This window comes from Rutilus rutilus, assembly GCF_951802725.1.
Source record: "Rutilus rutilus genome assembly, chromosome: 3".
Taxonomy (NCBI): Eukaryota; Metazoa; Chordata; class Actinopteri; order Cypriniformes; family Leuciscidae; genus Rutilus; species Rutilus rutilus.
In genome coordinates, this window is record NC_140211.1 from 46588219 (window position 1) to 46602908 (window position 14690).

Here is a 14690-nt window from a genome sequence, read left to right on the forward strand (position 1 = left end):
GAAAAGCGCATCAGTTCTGGACTCTTCCAGTCGGCCTAGCCTTATCCCCTCGCACCTTCACTAAATGTATGGACACGGCCCTTGCTCCATTGAGACTTCAGGGGGTCCGTATCTTATAGATGACTGGCTCATTTTGGCTCAGTCGAAAAGAACTAGCAATTCAACATCGAGATGTTGTTTTGCGTCATCTGAGGTGTGTGGGGTTGAGACTCAATGTGAAGGAAAGTTCCTTAACTCCTCTTCAGAGGACTACGTCCCTGGGAGTAGAGTGGGACTTAGTCACGATGCGGGCACAATTGTCTCCTGCTCGTATAAATACTATCTTAAACACATTGAAGAGTATTAGGTTAGGCCAGGCTATCACTGTCAAACACTTTCAAGGAGTTTTGGGTCTTATGGCTGCAGCTTCCACGGTAGTACCCTTTGGTCTGCTCCATATGAGGGCCTTGCAGTGGTGGCTCAGGAACAAGGGTTTTTGTCCTCTGGGAAACCCTTTTCGTACGATCAGAGTTACGCGCAGATGCCTTCGTTCTCTTGTCGTATGGAAGAAACCATGGTTCCTGTCTCAGGGTCCGGTTTTGGGAGCACCATGTGAGAGAAAGACTCTGACCACGGATGCGTCCCTAACGGGCTGGGGTACGGTTATGGAGGGCCGTTACACCCGAGGTACTTGGAAAGACCATCATCTCACATTGCATATTAATCGCTTGGAGATGTTGGCCGTATTTTTGCCCTGAGGCACTTCCTTGTAGACCTCAGAGGCCATCATGTTCTTGTTAGGACAGACAATATGTCGGTGGTCTCTTATATCAACTGCCAAGGGAGGATTGAGATCTCGCCCTCTTTGTAGACTGGCGCATCAAAATCTTCTTTGGTCCCAGGACAAATTTCTCTCCATCAGATCTATTTATATTCCTGGGGTTGATAATATGGGAGCAGACATCCTGTCGAGGCAGGGGCTGAGGCCCGGGGAATGGCGGCTCCACCCTGAAGTGGTTGAGCTTATATGGAGAGAGTTTGGCCGGGCGGAGGTTGACCTGTTTCGCTTATCATGAGAACTCTCATTGCCCGCTCTGGTACTCTCTCTCACATCCAGCTCCTTTGGGCTTGGATGCCATGGTACAGATGTGGCCGAGGTCACATCTGTACACTTTTCCCCCGATCGCTCTGCTCCCTGGGGTTCTAGAAAGGGTCAGGAGGTACGGAGTGAGACTACTCCTTGTAGCTCCGTACTGGCAGGCCCGAATTTGGTTTTCGGACCTTATTAGTCTCTTGGAGAGTTCTCCATGGAAAATTCCTATTAGGAGAGATCTTCTGTCTCAGGCTGATGGTACATTATTTCATCCCCGACCAGAGTAATGGAGACTATGGGTCTGGCCCCTGAGGGGGTCCCACCCATAATTAGGTTGCCCTTTCCACCGAGGTGGTCAGGACATCCATACTAGAACCCCACTCTACTAGGAACTAAACAATTAAGTTAGGGAGGGCATTGAACCCAGTTTATTACTGCCCACTGGCTTCAGTACTGGTGTTCCATCCCGCTCTCTAACGGGATCTCCTGTTCATGCTTAGGGCCTCTGTGGCGGCCTCAGTGCCCTCCGCAAGCCTCTAAGGGTGTTCTCGAAAGGACGTTCCCACTGAAACTCCATGTTCCTGTAGATTGGAGGATGAATCCTTTTCATCCAGCCTATTGGCATCAGGCTGATGGGTTATCCCTGGCACCCATCATGTCCTGTGGGTGAGGTATACGAATATATATTTGAGATATATAAGTATATATAGGAGAATCTATTGAGTCTGCTTCCTGCTCGTCTTACTCCCTGGAAGAGTGGTGGTGCTGCCCCCTCTTACTTGCTAACATGGGAGCCACTCAACGTTATTTTTGCCCGGTACTGAGGTACCTGTAGGCAATGTTAAGATTCTTTGGGTATTCCATCCTCCATCGCATGTGTCGGATGGTCAAGGTCGTAGCCTTTGAGGTTCCTACATTAGGCCTTAGGCTGAGAGGAGTCAGTCCATCTAGTTATGCATCAAGGGTTAGGAGCTATTCCCTTTATTAAGAGTACAGTTGGTTATCTAAAACCACTTATATTTGAAGTACAAGGTGCGCTTTTGCCTTCACCTCTCATCTAATATTTTCTACGGTCTGGGGCTCCCATCCATGAGGTCAGTCGAGCCTCCGGCTCCAGACCTCCCCTTCTTGCACCAAATCTTATGACAAGCTAGTTTGGATCTGCCCTCTACTCATTCTATCGTCCGTGAGTGTGCCAGATGCTTTACACCAGGGCGTTTTCTCTCAGTGTGGCGGCGTGGGTATTCATTCCCCAAAGTATCGAGTATCGATGCAGCGGGAGTTCCCTTTACGAAAGGGAACGTCTCGGGTTACGTATGTAACCCTCGTTCCCTGAGTAGGGAACGAGACGCTGCATCCCTCGGCCACACTTTTCGCGCCCCTGAGAACGACTTGCTTTGACCAATTAGAAGCTAACATTTCCTGGTTCCTGTGACCCTTTTGTAGCTTCCGGATCACCGTCACATGCGACGTCACGGGTGACGTTGCACCAATCAAGATTGGAATAGTTCCATAGTTGACTTCAGACGCTTCATGCCGAAGGCATTCCCCAAAGTATCGAGTATCGATGCAGCGTCTCGTTCCCTACTCAGGGAACGAGGGTTACATACGTAACCCGAGACGTTTTTTTTCCAATTGCTAACACACAATTTTGCAAACTAGGCTGGTTTTATCAAAATACTTAACACAATTCACAAAACCACACACCCAAACTGCAAAATACCTAATATATCCTGCAAAATGAAGCACTGCAATCAAAACTACATAGCATTATCAAAATCAAACTTTTGCACGAAATGGCATACACTTCATTCATATTACCAGATTTTTGTCAAACCAACTACACACTGTTGGGCATAATGAAAAGCACTCTCATCTTTAGTATGCTTTGCCATAATTCTAAAATAGGTCAAATTGTAGAAAATTCCTCACATGCACTAGCCTGGGTTTCCCCATGCTGGCTTGAGCGCAGCGCGATTTTATTCACGCTGCTAGGCAGCCTGGATCATAGATATTATATAGAGACTAGATGCCCTATTGGCCGCTGGGCACTGAGAAATGCGGCCGCCACCTTAAACCGGTCGTACTCCTAGTTTCGTTGCGTGGCAGCAGTTAAAGATGCCAGAGCACTGTGGACTATTTTCCTGTTTTAATCGGCGGACCATCGCAAATAGTGCCCGGGGGATTAGTTTTAACATTACCGTACTATTGGTTGTATTTTGTGAATAGAATATTACCAGATAATTGAGAAGGAGCAAGGATCTTTGATATTACTGTACTGAAATCGTACGTAGCTAGCTAACTGTGCGTCAGATGCCATGCCACTTAATGTTAAAACTGCTACTGAGCTGGTGTTCACCCGGCATGGAGAGGTGGGGTAAAGTAATAATTACAAGAGCTTCTCGGTTATTTTAGTCCCGTCCGAATGTGCCATCAGTAATCATTACGGACAAAGTCAGTAAAGATTACGGCGACTTTTACCTTGTATAAAAAGGTCCTGGAAAATTACCTCAGGTAACGTTTTAATAGAGGTGCGAATAGACCCACTGTAAATCAAGTAATTTTGTGTTTAAAAGTAGTTTCCTGTGGTTTTTCAAGTAACTTATTGAGACGCTTGAAAAGGCATTCAGTTGCGTTCTAGACACTGGGAGAAGTGCGTTAGGTTAGGTAATTTAAGTGCCGATTACCAACACAATCCAATCATCTGAAGTTAAACATTGTTCTACCGGACATAACTGTTTTACACAAATATCATATATATATATATATATATATATATATGTGTATATATATATATATATATATATATATATATATATATGTGTGTGTGTGTGTGTGTGTGTGTGTGTGTGTGTGTGTGTGTGTGTGTGTGTATATGTGACACGTGATATCAGGAAGCAATGTAATACACACACGTTTCCTCAACTTATTAAAATATCTTACTTTACTGCAACTATCTGTTTCTGCTTCTTTATCATATTTATAGTGTGTGATTTATAAAATACCTTACATCCTACATCACATATTTGATTTTGGACGTCTGGCCACTTTATATCTTATATCTGAATATTATATTACTGTTAAGCCTACTATGAATATTAAAATACGCCGAACCATGTGTCCTGTATCATAGCTACATGAATGACCTTTGCAGCAAAAAAACCCGCGTGAAAATCAGTTCGGTATTTAGTGAGGTATGATTAATTAAATGCGCTGATAGCTCATTGCACCTGCCATTCAGATTACACTGAGTAGAGCGGGTGACCGGTCTAGGATGGCGGCCCCACGGCTCGACCGCGCCAGTAGGCAGTAGGGCGTCTATCTATAATATAGATTCTATATGATGTCTATGGCCTGGATACCATGGACAAGATTTTCGCCTCAGCTAGGGAACCAATCACAGAACGGGGAGGGAGCAGCAAGACGATGACGACATCTATGCGACACACCGAAGCAGTTTGTTTATATCTATGGATCAAACATGACAGACGTAAAAATATATGCATAATTTTAGGAACACATCTACAAAAATATGCCTGTATTTCAAGTTGATAAAATAATTTAAAATCCACGTCAGTTTATTTGTGCCCGACGCTCCACGCCCTCCCAGGATCTATAACGTTACCTAGGCTACTTTCACTTTTAAAAATTCTTCATAACCGCGCGCGCGCGATCTGCTTGCAGTCGTCGAGATAGATGCTGAGGAGTTGAAGAAAAGAATAGCTAGTGGAGATTGTAAATTTGTCGACAATACGTCATCAAAAATCAAGTCCAGTGTGTGGGAGAAATTTGGAGTTATCTGAAGAAAATATTGCGAAAGGCTTTGCTGCATTTTCGTGTTGGATAGCCGCAAATGTGGAACTTCATCCCTGAGCACGCAGAAACTGTGGTAACAAAGCAGATCTATCGAACGGTATTTTTCATATTTAACACTGTTAAGTACAGTATGTGTGGTGTGCAGGGCGTATTTGAACCATAGGTTTGAACCCAAAATGGTCAGATGTAGGCTAGACGAAATTGCGTGGCATATAGTGTAGCCGCGTCAAAGAGTATAGAAGCCCAAGAGGCGAAACTCTGTTGTGTTATGGGTAACAGTCTGTAGATGGCGCTGCGGAGGCGCGTCCGCCATTATGGACTGAAAGCTGCTGAAATCGTTAGCGCCAGTCAATGGCAAAATCCATTTTAGTAGGTGTTTATAGTTCATGTGTGCACTTGCTAGATTGCACATCTTTTTTATGGAATGCCAAAGCTGCCAATATTAAAAATAAATAAATACATAAATAAATATACAAATAAATGTAAAAAAGAAAAAATAAATAAATATATATATAAATAAATATACATAGAAAAGCAAAAAAACGAAAATAAATAATTATTTATACATTTATTTCCTTATTTATGTATATATTTATTTTTTCCATATTTATTTATTTATTCTTTTATTTATTTATACATTTATTCATTTATACATTTATTTATTTATACATTTATTTATTTTTACATTTATTTATTTCTACATTTATGTATTTCTACATTTATTTATTTCTTCATTTATTTCTTCCTACATTTCTTCCTGCGTAGGGTAATGAGGAGGGCGTGGTTTACCTCAGACATAGCAATCGAGCTCAGAGTAAGCGAAGGCGAAGGGTTGAGGCCACAGTGACACCCTGTGGCGAAATACAATAAGTATAGCTCACTGATGTTGATGCGGTCTGTGACTGCGAGGTATATAAATCCTAAATCTTACTGTGTGACATGGATAGGCTACTCTTTATTCCGGACATGGCCGTAGAACATCGTTTGTCTGAATTTGTAAAATGTCCTGGGCAGGTCCGGCTGCAGGATGAAATGACTGAGGGGGCATGTGGAATTGTTAAGGGGGCTTAACTTTATACCATCAATGAACAATACACACTGATAACTTGCTTAGTAAAAAAGATAAGCCAGCGTCATTTATTATGCATATAGTAACCCTTTCACGCTTAATTTTAATATTCTAACTGACTCCCATTGTGAGTTTTTTCAAGGCGACTGTTATTTTAGAACGTTCCCCCTTAATGTTTCCATGGCGACGCGTCATATTTGTCACGTGACACACCGCAGCCACAATAACTCTGATGTATCGCTTTTATTTCCTTTTCCCTTTTTTATTCAAAATATTCACAAACTTGCTTACCATGTCATCAACTATCTGATATTCCGATTCTCAAAAATGTGTATGTGAGTGTGTTTGGTCATTTAAAAACCTTTATAACTAATAGTTACTATAACGTGAGATCTTTGCGCCGCAGTTCAGAGAATCCTGTGGCTGTGAGTCATCAGTTTCTCCCGAAAAAAGAAAGTGGTCGGTGAACTGTGAGAAGAGTAAACTTTATAGTTACTTCCACTGTGTTTGTCTGATATGAATAACACACGTCGGCAAATTATATTTGAATAGATTATTATTGCTGCTTCCACAGACATCAGTGTATGTATTTTACAAACTCCAAATGTATTGTTTTACTAGTGCTTATGTGTATTTAAATGTCTGAAACCTAAAATAAACATTGTGAGGTTGAAAACACTGCATTGTGATATATGACAGCGCTGCGCGCGTCCGTCTCTGGCTCAGCGCCAGCCAACGTGCAAAAGCCTTCTTTACTGTCTATGGAAAGCACAGTTTGAATCTGGCAGTTATGTCGTCACTGAACATTCTAAATCCCATATGTGGGACCGTACTCTCAGCACTGAAATAAAAATTCCATATAGCGCTCAAAAGGTTAAACATTTCATTTGTAACCATGAATACAAAAAGGAACAGACCGCATCAACATCAGTGAGCTATACTTATTGTATTTCGCCACAGGGTGTCACTGTGGCCTCAACCCTTCGCCTTCGCTTACTCTGAGCTCGATTGCTATGTCTGAGGTAAACCACCCCCTCCTCATTACCCTACGCAGGAAGAAATGTAGGAAGAAATAAATGAAGAAATAAATAAATGTAGAAATACATAAATGTAGAAATAAATAAATGTAAAAATAAATAAATGTAGAAATAAATAAATGTAGAAATAAATAAATGTAGAAATAAATAAAAGAATAAATAAATAAATATGGAAAAAAATAAATATATACATAAATAAGGAAATAAATGTATAAATAATTTTTTATTTTCGTTTTTTTGCTTTTCTATGTATATTTATTTATATTTTTATATTTTTATTTTTTATTTTTTACATTTATTTGTATATTTATTTATGTATTTATTCATTTTTAATATTGGCAGCTTTGGCATTCCATACTTTTTTGTACCTTTCCGCCTGTAATAGGACATTAACAGATTGTTTTTGTTCTTCCCATTGAAACGTTCACTGTGTGCACTTCACTGAAGATGTTGAAAAAACAAGTTGTTAATATTTTTGTGATATTCTATGTAAAATATTAACTGTCTTTAGAAATGTTCATTTATAATTTTATTTATTTATTTATTTTTCCAAATCATATATATGGTGATGTTCACTAATTTCAAAATCAACATTTGAATAAATATCTTATTACTTATATCTTATTACTGTGTGTCTGCCTATAGCCTATATTATTTCATGAATTTCTGTTAGTTATATAACAAGGAAAATGCATAATAGAAGATAAATATTGATAGATTAAAGTTTTGCAGTAATTTTATAATTGTATCTTTGCAAACCGTAAGTGGTAGGCTAATGAAGCCGATTCGGTGGGGGACATACCCTTACTAAAAAGTACTATAGGAATCTTTTAGTATTTTGGGACAAAATATTATAGTAATCTTATAGGAATACTATAGTAATTTGGGACATAGAAGTACGATAAGACTACTATATAAATACTATAGCAGCTTTAAAATATTATAGAGGTATTACAGAAAATCACAGAAGTATGTTATGTTCTGTAATACCTCTATAATATCCTAGAGCCGCTATAGTATTTCTATAGTAGTCTTATAGTACTTAGTAATATTTTGTCCCAAAATACTATTTTCCTAAGGGTAATTAGGCCATGCATAACCAACACATAGACGTATATTTTCTGTCATTTAACGTCGGTCATCCTCATTAATGTATTTTAAATTGTTTTCATATTTAGATATGACGGCCAGAAAAAATTAAGTTATGTTAAGTTTTTGTTATGTTAAGTTTTTCAGTGCCATTGACTCCCATTATTTTTCGGCGTTTTCCTTCAGTTTTCAGTCCATAATGGCGGCCGCGCCATCACGTCATGGGGGCAACTGTTGCTATGGAGCGTTCTATTGAGTTTCGCCTCTTGGGCTTCTATACTCTTTGGCCGCGTCTGTTCGACTGGTAAAATGTTATAAGGCTACTCAGTTTTGTGGTAACGTTAGCCCTGTTCTTCATGTATCGGCCTTTTGACAGCTTCGGCTGAAGTTGTCCTTGTGTTAATTGTCGTGTAATAACTTCTGTATGACCTGGCAATAAACATTTTTGTAAGTGTGTCTATAATGTGATAGTCTAAACTGATTTTATGTCGGGTGTCGGTTCTATTTTAAGCGGGTCGGGTGCAGATTTTAATTAGTGCTGCTGTCGGAAAACGGGTCGGGTGCGGATTTACTCTGGTGTAAATAAATCTCTGACCCATCGTCGTCTTCTTCGTTGGATATCTGTCGCTCTGTATACGTCATCTGGTATAATTGAAACGATTGGCTATGAGCTATGTACAGGCGCATTTGATAGACATTTGTAGCGCCCAATAAACGGCTCTGGGCATTCGTAAACCACGCCTCAAATACGAGAAAATGCACATGTGGTTCCCAGACCACGTCTCAAAGAGATTCGAGAAAGAGGTCTGGTTAGCCAGGCTACACATGCACAGAAATATTTGCAGATACACACACATGCTGGTGAAACAAGTTTTTTTTTTTTTTTTTTTTTTTTTACCAAACAAGTCAGATATATTTACATTGGACTGAACAAAAATATGCTCACAAAAAATCAGTACACTGAAAAAGATTGAAGTGTCACCAATTAACCATTGAGGTGTTTGGCCAGGTGGCACATGTATTGGCCAATTAGCTCATGTAGTGTCATTTTGAATGGCAGTGTTTTGAAATGGCATGTGACTTTATGTCATATTGTTGTGTCTTATGCAGAGAACCGTGTTCAGTGCATTTACAGTTTTTCTCGATTGTTTACACGCATTTTCTGAAAGCATGCCTCATATTGTCAGAACTCTACACACATCAAAAACACACACACAATGGGCAAAACCCCTCAATTCTCCTGCAAAATGAAACTTTACATTCAAACCAATGTTATTTCTTCTCAAAATGGTATTTTGGTTTCAAATGACACACACAAACCATCATATGAATAGACATTTATAAGAACCAGTTGAACACTGATGTGCTCAATGTAAAACACTATGATGAATGTAAAACACTTCTTCTCCATTCATCATAATGACTTAGGCCTTTTTTTTGTTCAATGTTACACACTACAGACAGTACATACATAAGTGTGTTGTAAAATATTTGAGAATATTGTTTTTATACTCAGAACACACAAATACATGGTAACAAATATATTTTATTTTTCCCACAAAAACAATGTACACAGTGTACATCCCAACTAACACAAAGTTGTACATACAGTGGTCTACATACAAAACAACAGAAGAATTGACTGTATACAGTTACAGTAAAAAAAAAAAAAAAAATTGAAGAGCTCACCTGTTGCTCTTTTATGCTAAAGCTCTGATTGCTAATTGTAAAACTGTGTGACGGGTGTTTGCCCATGTGATGAGTCAGTGTGCATATTTGAATGGCAGTGTGTTCCTTGTGAAAACGAGATTTTCTGCATGAAAATTGTGCCAAAAGCAGAGAATTGTGTGTAGTGTTTTGAAAAAAGTGTGTTTTAGAACTGCAATTTGAGTGTAAAGCAGGAATTGTGCTTGTAGTTTAGCAGAATTGGTTCAGGGGGTTGGTGAATGAGTTACATGTTGTGGTCATTGTGTCTCAAGTACCAGTATTTGTGTGTAAACAATTGAGAAAAACTGTAAAAAGTGCCATTTTGAATTGCAAAAGTTTTATTTGTTAAAATGCAAGATTTATCTCTCATTTTAAAATGTATTAATTAGTTTATGTAAATTTTAGAATATAAAATTAAGATATTTTAGGAATAAAGTCAGAAGTCTGGGATGGGCTTAATTGGTACTTTGGCACCATTTAAGCACACATGTGTTCCAAATTAGCCAACATCATCTTTGATTCACAAAATATAAAAATGAATTGATTATAAAGAAGTAAAACATCAATATATTTATTCAATGACAGGGAAGAATAAGAAAAAATCCTTTTGCTAATGTTAGAGCCCTGGGTGGAATGGGGATGGGATGGGAAGGCCAGCTTTGACCAGGCATAACCCGGGAAGAAAGCCGAGTTAGGGCTCAATACTCCCGGCATAGGGGGCCCGCTGGGTGACCCCTCCATGCCCGGAGTCCGGAGCCCCAACTCGGCTTGGGTCCCGGGTTATGCCTGGTCAAAGCTGGACAGAGAGTGGCGGTTTCTCAGAGCCGTTTTCCTTTAAAAATGTAAGATATGTTTACAAATACATGCATGGAGCTTAAATATACTTCATTGTGCCCACATTGAGGAATTGTGTTAAGTATTTTTTTTATTTAAGGTTAGCTTGTGTTAGCTATAGTTTGCATGCGTTTTGTGGCACTGTACCATTTAAGCCCATCTTAAAAAAAAGTTAATTCATAATCTTCTCTACAAAACTATTTATGATGTATTTATTTGTAAATTAATTAAAAATTAATCAAAAAACATTTATTGGTTGCAGGTCACTGCTTAATTCTTTGCCAGTCTAGCCTTTCTGTACGGCTAATGGTTTGACCTAGAGCAGGGGTCTCCAACACGTCGCTCGTGAGCTCGTTGCCTGATTGGAGGTAGCCGTTCACATATCGCGTCTTTTGCGCGCTCAAGTTCGTTATTTCATTATTGATGCGACACACTCATTTTTTCTAGGCGCAGCGAGCCGAGATGAAAAGATCTCAACTTTTCAGAATGCCGCAAGCGCACCGCAGGTCATGTGACAAGAACCAACCAATCAGCTACAGCAAGCGTTTTTCGGTGGTGGAAATCCATTAGCTACTAAAACTTTTTTGTCGTTGCGGAGAGCGCAGTGCATGGTTGCATAGCAACGACAGACGCCACGGGAAAATCGGACCAAATTTTACTATTAATAATAAAAGATAAGCTAATGTGCATTGTAAATGTCAGTAATTTATCTTTTTTTTTTACTCATTCTTTTTATAAAAAAAAAAAAAAAAGATTTAAAGGCTGAAATATGTGAGGTTTATCTTTTTATAAAACTTTTTTTTGTCAAAACTTTATTTGAACCTGTACATGTTAGTAGATAACATGTTGCAAGACACTCCTTTAAAATCTGGCCATCATTTTTAATGTTATTGTTTTAATGTGTATGTAAACAAAAATAGCATATTGATGCTAATTTTATTTGTTATTAGCTGGTTTTCGACATAAAACTTGGTGAATTGATGTCATTGTGTTGTGTTAGTAAACAGAAAAAGATGAAACAGATGAAATTTTCATGTCATTTCATTATCTTCAATCCATTGATTGACATTCTGATCAACTATGATCAACTAAAATCAACTATAATTATGTGTTTTTACAGTATACTATGCAAAGTGCAATTTTCTATAAAAAAAAAATCATCTCTGATTCTGTTCTTTTCTCTGACATTTAAGGGTGACATATATCTGTCTTGGTCTACAAATACTCTTTTAGGTCTAAAACAGTTTGGATAGTTGTTAATATGAGAGTTATGAGACATTATTTAAGAGACTTTCATTTTTAAAAAGTAGCTCTCAAATGAAAAAAGGAGACCCCTGACCTAGAGATTAGCTTTGAACGCAAGCTAATAAAACTCATCTTTCCATTTAAAGGAAAATGATATAAAATTATAAAGTACTATTTGTTCATATACAAAAAAACAATACATTTATCTCTTATTTGACATAATATCAATGTAGTTGCCAAATAAATGGCTGAAAATTGCAGCAATGTGTTGATTTCTGAAGGGTCCTGAAACACCAAAGTTTTGGGGTGACTTTGTGTGAGGTCCCCTGATACAGCATGCACATGGGTGGGGCTAACTCAACATTGCCAAATGTGATTGGTATGCAATAAAAAAATGCCAGGGAAGTAACAAATTACTGGATTGGTTAAAATAATGAGCAGCATAAAATATTATTTTCTCTTTTTTTAATTTAGACTTCAGAGTTGAAAGTGGGTTTATAGGGTACATGGGCTTAATGGGTACACTTACCCTAATTTATTCCTGTGATCAAAGCTGAATTTTCTGCATTATTACTCCAGTCAGTGTCACGTGATCCTTCAGAAATCATTCTAATATGCTGATTTGCTGCTCAAGAAATATTTCTTATTATTATCAATGTTGAAAACAGTTGTGCTAATTCATATTTTTGTGGAAACCGTGATCATTTTCAGGATTCTTTGATAAATAGAAAGTTCAAAAGAACAGCATTTATTTGAAATAGACATATTTAGAATGAATCTTTTGTAAAAATGACTTTAATTTTTCTTCATTCTAAATGTAAAAGAATAGCAGAGTCCACACCACAACTATAAAAATAGTGGCACAGAGGGATATCATTGGAATCACTTTCATAACGATTTTCTTTCCAGCTGATGGACCATAAAAACATTGACAGCCAATTGTGAGCATTTAAAGTGGCAGACGAAAAAACTGCAGATCACACACACGTTATGCATCAGGGAACGATCACAGTCTTATATAAACTCTAAGAAATATCCTTCTTTCTCTCTCTAAATGAATATATGTCTTTTCCCAGATTGTCAGCTGTCCAATAATCTCTGACCTTTCAGATGCCAGCAGTTCAATTACTCGCCAAACGAATGGTTCGCACGTTGATGGCATGATGAACTTTACGGAGGCGTATTTCCTCATTCCCTCCACTGACTGATTCCTGAGATTAAACTGATAGGATGAGCGAAGGGGAAACCGATTTCACAAGCCTCACATTTGTGTGCTTTTGTTTTTCAGCTCCTGAGTCCTCAGGATCTTCACCAGGACTTTCAGAGGTAAAGCAGTCTCTTCTATGCATGTGTGCAAGTGTAAGTGTGTTCTACTACGGGCTGATCTGCTGACAGTGTGCAGGTGTAGCACTTCAGCAGCAAAACCTTCTTACACACACACACGTTGTCTACTTTGCCGATTGTGAAATCATTGTGCTGAGCTTTTGTTCTCTCTAAATCTTGACCATCCAATCAGAACCGTCACTGAGCTGTGACTGACAGTGATGAATGCCCGCCCACTCCCGTCAGCTCTGTTAGCACGAGCAGAGCATGCTGGGAGCATCTCGACAAATACGCCGGCACTTCATTAATACAAACTCTGAGGAAACAAACAAAGACAAACTGAACTGTTTTATACACCTACAGCACGATCCATTAACTCAGAGAAAGATCAGCTCATTCTTCACACAGCTTACAGTGTGTGTGGGTGTACTTGGTATTCCCTACGTTATGGGGAGCAAATGTGACCATAAGGATAGTAGTACCAGTAAATTTTGACCTATTGGGGACATTTTGTGGTCCCCATGAGGAAAACAAATAAATAAACAACAGCGTATAAATCAAAGTGTTTAAAAAATAAATAAAAAAAATTCAGAAAGGTTTCTGTGATGGGTAGGTTTAGAGGTAGGGTTGGTGTAGGGGATATACAGTTTGTACAGTATACAGATCATTACGTCTATGGTAAGTCCCCATAAAACGTGGAAAACAGTATGTGTGTGTGTGTGTTTTGAGGACTCCATGCAGGAATAATTAGTAGATTTTCTAGTACATCAGCTCATGCTGGAGACACACATGGGTTGTATTCCATATAAGATCACAGTGCGCTTCATGTTTCAGTCACGCTCATGACGAGACACCATCACAAGCTGCTCAGAAATCTGTCCTGCGAATAGAGGTCACAGGGTGTAATTGTTTTATCAAAACAGTTGGTGTAGTTACAGCATCCACTGCATTGACCTCTTAAAGGGATAGTTCACCCAAAAATGAAAATTATATTTCAAATGGGAGTGAATAGGGTGAGATTTTGAAGCCCAGAAAAATGCACCCATCCATCATAAAAGTAATCCATACGTCTCTAGGGTATATAATAAAGGCCTTCTGAAGCGAAGTGATGCATTTGTGTAAGAAAAAAAAACATATTTAAAACTTTATTAGCTATAATAACTAGCTTCCAGCAGATGACCATACGCACAATGCGCAAGTCAACTTGGCCCACAAGAGTAACCCCTGACGCAATGCAAGACGCAGGATGTAGGAGTATCGTAAGCTTATAGGGCTGTGCAACAAACTCAAGCTCCTCCGACATTTCTCTTTAAAAATTCTAGTTTTAGACTTCTAATTCCTGACCGTTTTTTTGTTTTGCTCTTTCCTCTGCGCTTCCGCATTCGTCATTGCGCCATGCGTCTAGTCAGGGGTTACTCTTCCGCCGCAAATTGCTGCGTACGGCCGACTGCCATTATTATATATTATAGAATAAAGGTTTAAATATGGATTTTTTTTT

The 14690-nt window shown here is 38.7% G+C and overlaps 1 protein-coding gene across 15 annotated transcripts in view; it reads left to right on the forward strand.

Annotated features, from left to right (window-relative positions):
- Positions 1–14690, forward strand: part of LOC311287782 (receptor-type tyrosine-protein phosphatase delta) — a 441129-nt gene that overhangs the window by 220256 nt on the left and 206183 nt on the right. For all 15 annotated transcript variants that reach the window (XM_084404823.1, XM_084404828.1, XM_084404816.1 and 12 more), the window contains exon 4: positions 13158–13195. The gene's annotated coding sequence lies outside the window, so the exon portion shown is untranslated. The remainder of the gene's footprint in view (positions 1–13157; positions 13196–14690) is intronic.